Raw genomic sequence first — 14,070 nt, 5'->3', positions numbered from 1 at the left:
CTTACCGCTCAAGCCCGCTCTTCCTGCCTGATAAACTCCATGCATCTTCGACGCCCGACGACCATTGGATCTGCCCACCCGAGATCCAATGGCCTACGATCATCTTCCACCTCGCCTTCCCGATAGTCCCTACCAAGCTGTATCCACTGTCCATCCATTCAATCCGATGGCCAATGTTGTTCCTCCATCTAGCTCATCAAATCTGCTATGTAGTCCACGTCCTTGAACTGTCCCATGCACCCGAAGGATGAAGGCGACCAGTTACTAGTACATGGTGCATTTGCTCCTCAACAACCACATTCAAGAGATAGTAAACCCGATAAGGAAAAGGATAGAGCCGAGCAAGTAAATGCATTCAATAGTTATGGGACTTTATCCCATATAACACTCCACCTACCCGAGAAGGACAACAGAGCACCTGAGAAGAGCAAATCATTCACTGAAGTAGGAAAATTGCACCAGAAACTCCATCAGGCAGTTAAAGCAGTTGGTGGTCAATTATGGCCTCTCCATACTTAGAATGGTCGAGTGCCTTTGTAATGAAACTCTATAAATACACAGAAACAAGATGTAATCAGGGTTGATGGTTGGTGTTTTGATGTAAGGTTCAACTTCTGGAGACTGTAACTACTTTGATACTTGCAACGTCTCATCTTCATTTTCAGCTAATACAAGCTTCTTTTGCTGTTAATTGCTCACTTTCCATTTCTATTCTGTTCCAGACTATGCCTGATATGCAGTCTTCCTAAACTCTTGATGTATAGCATTAGAGGAGCTATCATCCTACCTCTGTGTTTGAATCTTGCATGTATTAGTGAATGTGTTAATCAGGTTTCTTTTCACTTAGTGACATAGAGCTGTCATCTTGTCTGTGCACTAGGGAATTAGATTTGCAGACCTCTTTACTGGTTTCAATCGGCCATCACAGGGTCCTGTGCATCTATTGGTGTGGTCAGTATTCTCCATATTCACCCAATCCTTAAACTGTGAGTAATTGGTGGTCTAAAGCCTTGTAGTCTAGGGGTGTTCACACATGTCTGGAGTCAAGCAAAGTAGAAGTGGTTATCTGGATTGAACAAGCATCATCTATTCCATTCATCCATTTCCAACATTAAGTTGAGTTTGTACTGTTCTCGAGCATCTCCGAGCTACAACCTAGGAGAGTTTCTTATGGTGATAACAGGTGTTTTAAAATAAAATCTATAAATATATCAAACACTCGCACAGGCCCAAGTGGCAAGCGTCTAAATTTAAGCATTCTCGCGAAGTATTTCAACTAAGCGCATTCTTATCAGTGGTGGACTTTATTGAGAATCACACATTTTCTCCTCAGACAGAGATACATAGTGAGTATTATCACTCAGAGCAAGCATCCATATTTGTACATGTTATGCATATACATGCACAATTGAGCATTTATGGTAGGGATAGCACTGACTAGTCATGTGATGTGATTAAGGAGTATCACTTTTACATCAGTGATGATCATGAGCATGACACATTGAAATTTATGAATCATTAAAATAAATTACATACCATTCAAGAAGCATTGGATATGGTCAGATGGTTTTGCAGGGAAATTCAAGTCAGCACACACTTTTTATTGGTTGAGCCAACTACACAAGAAGACAAAAATTCAGCATACTTGGATCTACTTTAAGACAAGACATGGAAAGGGTCAACATGATAGTGCAAGTGCTTGTGTGAAATGAGAACTTAGGAGGTACCAAATGAGTCATGATTTAGATTGACTCAAATCATCACTAGAGGTGGTCAACTGGTGCAGATCCCATTTAGGACATGAAGGTCACGGATCTATAAGGCTTGTGTGTAGGTTCTTCTGGAATATTGAACTTGGTGATGTGAATAGATCCATTCCTTGGTATTTTAATATTGTAGAAGGAACAAGGGAATTACACTCAGTTCAAAGCAAAGACATGAGGAAAATATTTTCCATTGAGATAAGAAAAATCACATGTTTTGTGAGTTTTGCATTGGTGTTGATGGATGTAGACTTGATCACTATGAAAAGCATGGGTACATGAAAGGATGGAAATATGTCCCTCTTAATCCAAAGGGATCTCATCCAATTCTGACGTGGCAAGAGATGCACGATGAAGAGGTCATCATTTCACTTAATCATGATCAAGTCTCTAATCTTGTAAGGGAAGGTATGTGGCCCATCTATCATTAACAGTTTTGTCTATAAATTGAAATATTAAACATATTTAACCAATACATATTTTGTATTTCGGTTGTAGGAAATGTTTTTGCTATCACTGCAACCATAGGAAATGAAGAGAATGTGGCCTACTATTTGATGTGATGCACACAAGTGAAAATTAGATTGGTGAGAACATATGAAGATGGAAAACTCACATAAAAATTGGTGACATGGTTGTGATGGGCCATTTTTTTTTAAAGTTTAAAAAACAAACTAGTCACATCATTAATATAGATTTTATGCCTGAATATATATCTTTTCAATGCATCCATCTAGTCATAGCATCTAGGATTAAATTCATACAAATAAAAACAAAGAAAGGTGAACCAAGGAGGTGGAAGATGACAGAACCATACCATGAACATATTATGGAGACTTGCATTCTTATGAGCCATTTGGCCAGATGATCAAATGATACAAATGGAAAGCCATGAAGCCGAGTCTATAGCAGTCAAGTGTAATCTAATCTAGTATAAGAGATATCAAATGTATGATTTTTTTAATCTATAAATGTGATAGTTGAATACTCTTGTAATTTTTTAATTTTGAATAGAGAAATGTTTCCCTCTTATCTAGGATGGATTCATAATGGTGTACATATATGTTATATAAGCTTTAGTTTCCTTGAGGTGCTTAAGTTTCTAAAGTACACCAAATTTCAAGGAGGTTTTATTTTTAGGGATAAGATCCTTATGTGAACCCCATAGATCTAAAATTTAATTAAAATTTAGAATCAATAGGGATTTAGATTTAGATTTAATTAAAAAATTTCATCTTAAATTTTTTAAATGTCATGTGTATAGTATTCATGTTGAGCATGCAAGAAATTTTATAGATCTATATACATGTCATACATATTTGGTTTCTAGAAAATCCATTTCAGTATGTAACAACCAAGTTGATATATTATTTTACTTAAAATGGAAATTCAACAATCTAGGTTATGAACAACATTGAAATATTTTTATGTTATTAATAAATATGTCATGTGTCAATTTGATATAAAACATGGAAAGAGTTACACACATGCTTCATATTGGAATGTAAAAAGTGCAACAAATTATATATATATATATATATATATATATATATATCTATATATATATATATATATATATATATATATATATATATATAACTATTAAGCTATTTTAGATAATCTCAAATTGAATAAAACTTATTTACAGTTTACATCTTGACATCTAAATTAAAATCATTGTAATTTAAGATACATTGATTATGCACTAAAAGACTTTTTTACAAATTCATTATTAAATTGATGTACATGATATATTTTACTTCATTTTAAGTATCAAAGTGACTTGCATCATAGTAAGATTGTACTTATTTCCTTAATCTATGAAACTAGAATTCAAAATTGTTATTTTGTAAAATTTTACTTCTTGAATGTTCTTAATTGAATGTATAAAGTTGAGGAATTGATTGAAATATTTGATAGCCAACTAAATTTAGGAAAGTTCATAAAATTATATAAAAACATATCATTAATTATTTTTTGATATATTAAATTCCAATACATATGACTTATATCATGTGTTATGACTAAGCTCCTATAGATGACTTCAAAAGAAATAAAATTTAATGAAACAAGTTATTAGTTGAACATTACTAGTTGAAGACATCTTTTGAAATGTATTTCAATCCTATTTGTATTTTTTAATTGAACCATGAACATATATCTTGGTTCATTTTAAGTATCAAAACGACTTGGATCATAGTCTAAGATTGTACTTATTTTCTTAGTTTATTTCCTGAGAAGTCAATTGTTATCTTGTTAGCTATGTATGATAATAAACTATCCATATGAAAATATATACAAATTACGTTATACATATGAACATCCAAAAACTGAAATAATGTTCATGCATCCATAAACTACCATGTATGAAAATATATGAAGTTTGTATATCACATGTGAATGTGCCCTATGAATGGGCTTGAAAATGTACAAACTATCTATGATCCACTCTACAAAGTATCACTTCTAGAAATCTTATGTGTTCCGTTGCACAGAGTGAGCGCCCATAATCGATACTGCAATATAACACGTTCAAATTCAAATTAATTAGAACATTATTTGTACAAAATAAACAGGAAATAAATGATTTTGAACTATTCATTTAAATAGTCCCCTACCTATGACTCAGTCGAGTGCTAATGGAAGTCAAGTGGGATGGGAGTCTGATCAATCTGGGTTTAGTGCTTCCCTGCCTGTGGCTCAATGCCTCCATACCAAGCATCCCACTCATGTGTCCACATAACTGCAACATCGACACCCCTCTCCATCTGGGCCTAGGTACACAATTAAAAAAGACAAATTATAATTAGTCTACGAATTAATTAGCATGAATACATGTAACTTAAAAAAGAAAATGTTGAAATATTAGGAATAAAAAAACTTGCCTAAACTGTTAGTCCATGAGTGTTATGAGGTGGAGTTGGAGGTGGAGGAGACTGAGCCATGGAAGCATGCACTAGAGGAGGCTGCTCTAGCTGGTCAACTGCCCCCTCAAATGATCTCAGAAGCTCATCAGTGTAGTTGTGTTGTGCATGCATGTTATAATGAAATTATGAATCTAAATGCAATATGATACAAACTTATTAATATAAATAGTGTATAATTTGATGATAAGAGTCAAAAGTTTCATATATATGTACTTGGTCTGTGTCACCTGGGTCATGCACCCTCCATGAGTCGCAGATGGTATCACAAAACATATGTGCATATGACAAATGTTGGTCATGCCCTAAAATCTTGAGATATGAATCATCATGCAATGCAACTAGTCAGCCACAACACAACATAGGTGGTCTGCTCATCTCTCCATGCAATGCAACATGTGCAATGGTCATTGTCCTCTGCATGCTATCTGTAATGGTATGCCTAGTCTCAATGCCAAGTTGTGATGATTTCTCTAGCTTTGTCGGCAATACCATGCTCTGATATGGTCATGGCAACAATCTCAGAGGTGGTACTGCAGCATAGGGTCCCTGTGAGCCCCTACAAGTTCATAACTATGTCCCAAGCTAGGTCCATAAAACTTATATTTGATGTTGGTGTAATTTTGCCTCATTTGTAGCAAAAAATCTGCATATATATGCTTTGCAAAGTAAATGGGGACCTAGTCATGGTGGGGGAACTGGCTCCAAGCTCTAATGAATCGATCATAAACAAAAGGGGTCGCCTCAACATTCTAAAAATATTTTAGCGGAATCAGACCAACACGTCTAGCAAGACATCCCCGAGGGATTCCAAACAACTTCCCATGAATATCAATGTTCTTGGTGGCGTATTTCATCGCCTTCCAAGTATGTGGACCTCTAATCTCTAGCCTCCTAATCCTAATAGGAGGTGGCTTTGTGGGCCCTCCCTGTGGTATATCTTGATCAACCTGTTGATGTTATCCAACATTAGAGTCAAGCTATGCCTATTAGGCGAACTAACAGAGATTTTATCCAATTCTCGTGTGATCCATGTATGTTGGGCCCTAAGATCCTTAACTATGATATTGGTTATAACATTGTTCCATTGAGGGATGGACACTGCACTTTGATCCTTATCTTCACCCTGCTAAGGGTTTGCAAATCATAAACATAATTTAATATTTATAACAAACTAGAAGCATAATAACATATACATTAAATTCAAATAAATTAATTGAATACGATTTAAAAATTAAAGACAATTTGAAGACATAAACACATAACATTTAAAGAGGATATAAAATGCAAGATGTATACCTACAACAAGTGAAGAAGGTATACTATCCATAGCAATATCATCAATAGAGACAAAAACACTGCCTCTGACACTCCAACTAATGTCAGAGGGATGATCTATGAGTGGAATAGACACTCTATTCTGGCTACGTGATCTAGCTCGACCATGTATAACATATCCCCCAACACTCTAACATACTGCAATTGGGGGGTGTATGGGAGATGGCTCTGCAAATTACATATAATACATATAAACTAATCCAATAAAAAAATGTTGACTAGAAAACCATTTATAAACTCAATTAGAATATTCTAGGCTAAAGTCATAAACTAAATAGAGTGCCTATTTTGATAAATTATCAACCAAAGTATTGAGTTCCATGTAAACACAATCAAAAAATGTGATTGAAAATGTAAATTGCACTTTTTCCCATTTATAAATAATACATTTTATTCATAGATAAAAAATATGTAAAAATTTGAAATAAACCTATTTGCAAAACTAATAAACTTCATGCCAACCAAACAATCCATAAGAGAAGTTCTTATAATGTTTGATTTTGACACATGACATGTACTAGGTGCAAGCACATGAAGACAATGTTTCTGGAAGGACACACTACATAATGAAACCGTATGTTACAAATTAGAAAAGAATCAAAATCATTACTCATCTAACAAATTTAATAAGGGTGGGAACTAAGATATATATAGTTGTCATATCATTATATTAAACAATTCTACAAATATGAGTAATGGAAATTTCAAGGAAAATTATAGTTTATAGATCAACCCGAGCCTTAAAAAGTTGTTGAGCATCACCCATCTTATGTTATTATGGAAAACACATTCTGTTAAATAGCTATAAAACTATGTTATATATATATATATATATATATATATATATATATATATATATCTTAATTAAATAAAAATATATATTTTTGGACTTTTAATTTAGTTAATATTTTATTTAAGTACAATTAATTTTATAAAACAAATTACCATATTTATTATTAAAAAATATTTAAAATAAAATTTTATTTAAATTTTAAATAAAAAATAAAATAACATTTCTTATTTGATTTAATAGAGGTTCACCGTGAGCAATCATATTAATTATGTCAATTTAAAGCTCCTAATATTTATTTATTGGTTATTGTTTAATTGTTTCTGTTTTGAAAATTTTTGGGCATATCTCTGATCAAATTTATTCGCAATTTAAAATGTATTTTAATAACAATTTTTTTTTTTGAAAATTTATTTCACTAAATTTCTAGAAAAACATTAAAACATAAAATAATTAAAAAAAATTACCATAGAAAATACTTATAATAAACATGCTAACACTGTAGATAACATATACAATGAAATAAAAAAAAAAAAGTTAAAAACTAAATTATAGCTTTTTTGTGCTTTTCATGCATTTTTTGGTGATTTTCTAAGTTGTTTTTGGTCTTCAAGGGTTTTTTTTGGGTGGTTTTCGTGATTTTTTTTTTGTAGTTTTTGTATGCTAGGTTTTTTTTTTCAAATTATTTATTTTATTTTGTAGAAAAAATAAATAAATAAAAGAGACAAAATTGACAGGAAACCTACCTCGGCTTGAGCCTTTGGGTCGTTGGTGAGGTTGATGGGTAACTAGATTGATCCTCCACCTCGGCCAAGCTTATAAATCTTCCGTCGAATTCCTTTTCCTCTTGCAATCTTAGCAAAATGACTTGCACGGGTCGCAGTTGGGGTTTTTTTAATCAGAAATAATGCGCGATCAAACTGTATTTTTCATTTGATCCTATGGCTTAATCGAAAAATATAGCTCGATCAAAACATAACTCTCGATGGAGTCGTTAGCTCAAGTTAGAAAACGACTCGATCGAGAGTTTGTTTAAATTCTCGATTGAGCTATTTTTAAGCACCTTGGAATCTCAATCTAGTGCTTAAAAATTGCTCTATCAAGCATCCGTTTTTCACTAAAACGCACTATCATTTCGCCAAAAAGTATAACCCATCTCCATGTTTTGACCCTGAACTAGGGTTAAACTACTTTTCAATGATTTGTGTTTCATGAAATGTATAATATTTTTTTAATTGAAATAAAATGAAATGGTATTTTAATGTCCACGAGACTAAAAATAGTCTATGGGACCATTAGTTCCTTGTTTTTCGCCTTTTGCAATTCAATCCATTTTTTTATTCAAATTGATGATGAGTTGGCCCAACCTTCCAACGATCCCTTCACTGAAAAGACAATGCCAAGAAACCGATGCTAACATATTCCCATAAATTTCTCTGATGTCTTTGAATGCATCACATTCCAAAATGAAATAATATTAATGAGGAAAGACCAAACATGTCTTTTATCAGCAATAATGTTTAATTGTGTTAACCATGGTTTTGTTTTCTTCCAGAATCGAAATGATAATACTTTGAATGATCAAGTATATGGAAAGGATAGAAACATAATCAATTTATTCAAATTTTATGTTATATGTTTTTGAATTTGTAAACCAACAAATTTACATAATAATATGTGATTTTGAGAATGATTATAATATATGAGATAATATTTAAATTTAATGAATAATTTATATATGGTTTAGTTTAATTAAGAGATAAAATAGATTTTAGATTAGAATTTGACAATATAATTTTTAGTAAAATTGTGATTTATTATTATTATTTTTACCATATGATAGGATTGTGTATTTAGTATTGTTTTGATCACTATTTAATTTAGTCAAATTTACAAAAATATTTTGAAATTTAACAAAATTCAATTAATGCTTAATTTTTTACTAATTTCAATTTTAATTTTAAGTATACAATTAAATATATTTAATTATACTGTCAAATCGATAAAACAAACCTGCTTTCTTTATATACTACCACTTAAAACATTTAAGTGGGTCTCTAAACATTTACTATGGTGTAGTTGTACTTTGGTTACCCTATGATACAACCACTAACTTTGGTTACCATATGCTACAACTCCATTATAGTATCCATTACTTCTAAAAAGTTCAATGTTAAATACCACTCAATTTAACGTCAATGTTACCACACCAAATGCTACTTCTTGCATGTCACAATGGTTAGTTGAAGGTCACAAACGAGGACCAATGTTGGTTATGATATTTTTATTTAAAAATAATTAGAAACTTATATATATATATATTTATTAATAATGATAAACAGTATTTATTAATAAATAAACACTATTCTGATAAAGTAATCTATATTTATTATAAATAAACAATATTTATTAGTAAATTAAAAAAAAAATTGCTTTTAAACTAACCCATATTTATTATAAATAAAAAACCTACTAAATATGTTATAAAAATGTTTGTTTTTTCTAAAACAATTGGAAATAATAGTTTTAATTAAATTTTAATTTTTTTTAATATTTTGTATACAATATCTTTTTCGAAAGCATACAATTTTGATTTTTTTTTAATATTCTTATTAGTCTAAAAAACACAAAATTACACTGTGAAATAATCACATGTATACTATGAATAGGAATGTTATTTAATCTCTAATGTTTTATAAAAAATGTTTCTATTTTATCAAAAAAAAAAATTGATAATATTTATAATGAAACTTTGAATTTGTGAAATATTTTATATTTTATATTTTTTTTCAAAAACATATAATTTTTTTTAACTATGTTTAAATTAAATGACAGAGACTAGCTACTATGTAGTACTTGTTTAAAATGCATTTTTGAATGCATAAATAAATTTAGTTTTCTAAAAAAAATTGGACATTAAATCTTTACAAATTAAACAACTTACACCTATAATCTTTTAAATCTTTAAACATTTAAATAATTTAAAAATGAAATAACAACTTTCATAATTATCAAATATTTTTTTAAATTAAAAAATTATTTGGTTAATAAAAAATGTAACACGAGTTAAATGATAATAAATATACCATTAAAATACAATTAAAAAAATTAATTATGAGAATAATTAAAATATTAATAATAAAAAAATATTTAATTTCATAAAATAATTTTTTATTTAAAAAAAATAAAAATTAAAAAATTATAACCTACTCTTTCTATTCGTAATAAAAATTTAAATCAAATTATTATTATTAATAATTATTATAATAATTCGATGATAACTTTTCACGCACCAATTTATTCGTAATAAAGATTTAAATCAAATTATTAACGATAATAATTATAATAATTCGATGATAACTTGTCACCCACCAATTTATATGAGAACCTTCTTATTATTAAAAATGACCCCAACCAAAAAAGAAAACTTAAACTTTACGAATTAAAAAACGAACAACTAAACATAAAAGTAAATATAAATGAAACAAAATAATACTACAATAACCATTCTTATGATTTAATATACTCATAACCAAACAATATTGACCTTTGGAGAGAGCTAGTGCTAAAATAAAATAGCCATGCAATTCCCATGGTTTAATATCGTCATAAGATTGAGAAAAGTTGACCTGGCCCCACATAGTTAACCCAATTAAAGAATTCAAACTATTTAAATGATGATCTCAAACATTCAAACCAACATTATTATCACATTTTCTAGCAGACTGTCTTTATAGGTAGAATTTTATATTTTTTCTTCCTAAAGCAGACACGTGTTGATGAAACGAAGACTTAGATGATATAAACTGTGGGAATTCATTATATGTTGAAGTTATTTTTTGATTGTCGTAAACCAAACACGTGTTAGATGGAGACTTGATGATATATGTAGTGTTCGCGTCTTTATCTTATTACTTTGTATTAATTTATTAACCTGCCTATTAAATGATTAATTAGTATACTTGTATAAGGTATGCATATGTTAGTTACATTTCTACACTTTGTATAAATATATTAGAAAATGTATATGTCAGTTACATTTTTACACCTTCCATGAATATAGGTTTTTCTTGCCTATTATGTTAAACAATTAATTAACGATTAACTTTGAATAGTGAATAAGATACACTTAACAATACGCTTGATTAATGATCAAGTTTATGGTTAACTTTAAACTTGCTTAATACTTAAGTTTGGTCAATATTCTCTTATCCCTTTATCATGACTTATAATTAATAAATTATATTTTAACATGAATATTAATATTTAAATACATATGATTCATGTCAAATCATAAATTTCACTGACCTAATAAAATATTAATATTATATTAAAATATAATTATTACTATTATTTTACTATTTATTCCTCCTTATCCTAACAACGTTGTTACCTCAAATTAATTTGAGGATAAGATAAAAGTGGGAGGAGCTCAAGGAGAGGGATGGGGAGAGTTGGTCACATAATGCAAATGGGTGGCATTAACTTGTGGAGAGGTATAAGTACGAGAAGAGTTTGGGAAGAAGGGAACTTAACATTTTCATGGTGAACTTAAAGGGGGGTTCATTTTGGGGGAATTTTTAAGAGAGATATAGACAAAAAAAACTTAGAGGAAAGGCTTTGGAGTGGGACAGAGAGTGAGGGATCAATTTTAGACATAATAGAACTACATTTGGACTTGGGTTTGGAGGGCTAGTGAACCTGTGAAGGTTCCTTGGGCTAGGAAGTCAAATAAACTTTCCTAGTTGGTAGGATGACTTATTTAGCTGGGTGGTCCCAGCAAGAACACTACAACCGAGCCACCGTAGATAAGTATTTTCTTTTTAATTGTCATTTTCAAGATTCTTGTTAATTGTCATTATTATATTGATTGAATTGCAATGCTATTAAATTTGAAAATGAAGAGAAATACATTGTGGATTGAATATAAACAATAGTAGTCATAGTTAAAAAAAAATATGTTTCTTTTTTAATTTCTCACTAAGTAGTTCTTATACAAAATCAAGACCCAATGAAAGGGATCTTACATGTGGTATCAAAGCCCATATTCAAAATTTATACCCCCAAACCCATCAACACACTTGTTCTTATGTACCTGTAGGAAATCCTATAAAAAATCCACCCTGGAAACCCATAAACCAAAAGCAATGTTGTCAAAATAGTGTACAAGAGTCTTGTTAAGTTATTCTTCAAAATAAATATTTATGAAAATTACATGAATTAATATTGACTAATATTACCATTAAAAAATAAAATTATCTAATTTTGTTTTAAAGAACTAAAAATTACATTAATTAGTCAAATTCCACATTTCCCTATTATCAACTCAATAAAAAAAGCACACACTGATAAATGCCCACAATGAACTTTCTCAACCCAATGGCCGAGATGGATGGGAGCAAAATCGAGAGGTTGAGTAGAAGGAGAAGAAAAAGGAAACAATAGGATAACCATCAAGAACAAAGTGGACATCTTCAAATAGAACACTTCATTTCTTTGTGATTTTTACTCCATGCTTCCACTACAAACACCAATGTATTTGGATTTGTCATTGAGAAGATCTCACCTAGGAAAGTCTCATCAATGTTATGGATTTAGGGATGATGGTCTCTCCAATGTTTCTATAACACATGACATTGATGAATTTATTTGTAAAGGTGTAAATATGAGTTTTTATTAGCGATTAAATTGGGCATGGAACATATTGTTTCACAAAAAACTCAAGCTAATTTCAAATGTGGAGTTAACAAAGCAAAGATTGAATATGATCTTCTTTTTTTACAAATGTGTTATAACTAATGATCCAAAACAAAAAAATTGTCAACAATATTGTGGGTGCACTCTCAAACTTTGTGGAAATTGACTCAAAGGATAAAGTACAGTTAAATGTTTCAATTGTCTCATACCTTGGAGTTATCTATTATGTAATAGTGTCAATTGAACATGTAAATCTAGAGTATCAATAGTACAATGGAGGTTTTGGAGACATAATGAATTTAGTGTATAAGGATGTTAGTGGGAAAGTAAGTGTGTTCAATATCAAATTGGAAAACCACGGTCCAAATTATGGAGAGTTTTATGCAAGTTGTGATGCTTTCCAATGGTAATATGTAATATTTAAGATTCTATATGCATTTTTCAACAATTTACTTTGGAAAGCATTGAGAAGAAGGAACCTAGACCCATACTGACCATTATCTTCACCCCCATTCTCACCACCACCCATTCCAAGAGGTCATTGTTGACTTTTATCTCCCAAGCCCTTAAAATATACACTCTCCAATACATTCCCTTAGAAAAAGCCCACCCGATCCAAGCTTTCAAAGCCAATGGATACAACTCTTCTTAGATCAATAAAGTGTTTTAGGTTGCCTCTAACCCTAAGTCCAAACAATTTGTTTCCTCTCCTCCCCATGTCCAAGTCTCTCTACCATACATAAAAGGAGCCATCAATCTCATGGCTAATATCTTGTCAAAAAGGAACATAAAAATCATATTTAAACCCCATAAAACTCTAAAGTAGATATTCCAATCAACCAAAGATAAATCTAACCCCATGCTAGGTTTAGAAGTTTATAAAATTGTATGTTCCTACAAAAAGTCTTATATTGGCATGACATGTGATCCCTTCAACTCCCACCTTAAGGAAAATATAGCTAATACCAACCAACATCAACTATTAAAGTCTGCAATTGTGGAGCAATCTTTTAATTCTAAATACCTCATTTGCTTTGACCAATCTAAAATCTATTTTCTGTACCCTTTTTATAACTCTTGAATCATTTGGGAAGCCCTTGATATCGAAAAGAACCCAAACAACTTCAATAGGGAAGACAGTTATAAGCGAAGCCAATCATCCATTAACTTATTGATTTAGTTTTTCCTCCCCCCACCCGACTCAATATTCTTCTTCTTCCTTTTATCTTTTGTCCTTTTTATTTTTCTTTCCTCCTTTATTCTCTTGAAACCCCCTCCCCTCCATATTTGATTTGTCCCTACCAATTTGTTTTTTTTTTTATTTGTAAAATTGTTTTATCAATTTCAGTCTCTTGTTCTTATATCTTTTCCTCTTTTATATATATACATATATAGTAGTCAAGCTCCTCTCACTTTCATTTCAACTAAAATTTCCACCTCTCCTTCTTTCATGCCCCTCTATTCTTACATCTAGGCCCCCCTCATTCTTTTCTCTACTTCTATGTCCTTATATCTCTCTTTTTTTTTTTTATATACATATAATATATATAGATATATA

General features: G+C 30.5%; 1 pseudogene; it reads left to right on the top strand.

Moving 5' to 3' along the window:
• The first annotated feature begins 2,107 nt into the window (after window positions 1–2,107).
• On the top strand, window positions 2,108–12,922 carry LOC149180026 (cell division topological specificity factor homolog, chloroplastic-like; annotated as a pseudogene).
• The last annotated feature ends 1,148 nt before the right edge of the window (window positions 12,923–14,070 follow it).

The sequence above is a fragment of the Pinus tabuliformis genome, chromosome 3_2, assembly GCF_031772625.1.
Source record: "Pinus tabuliformis cultivar Carrire ecotype Pingquan chromosome 3_2, CPIR1, whole genome shotgun sequence".
NCBI lineage: Eukaryota > Viridiplantae > Streptophyta > Pinopsida > Pinales > Pinaceae > Pinus > Pinus tabuliformis.
The sequence above is the reverse complement of the archived record's forward strand: the minus strand, read 5'-3'. Positions and strand labels throughout refer to the sequence as shown.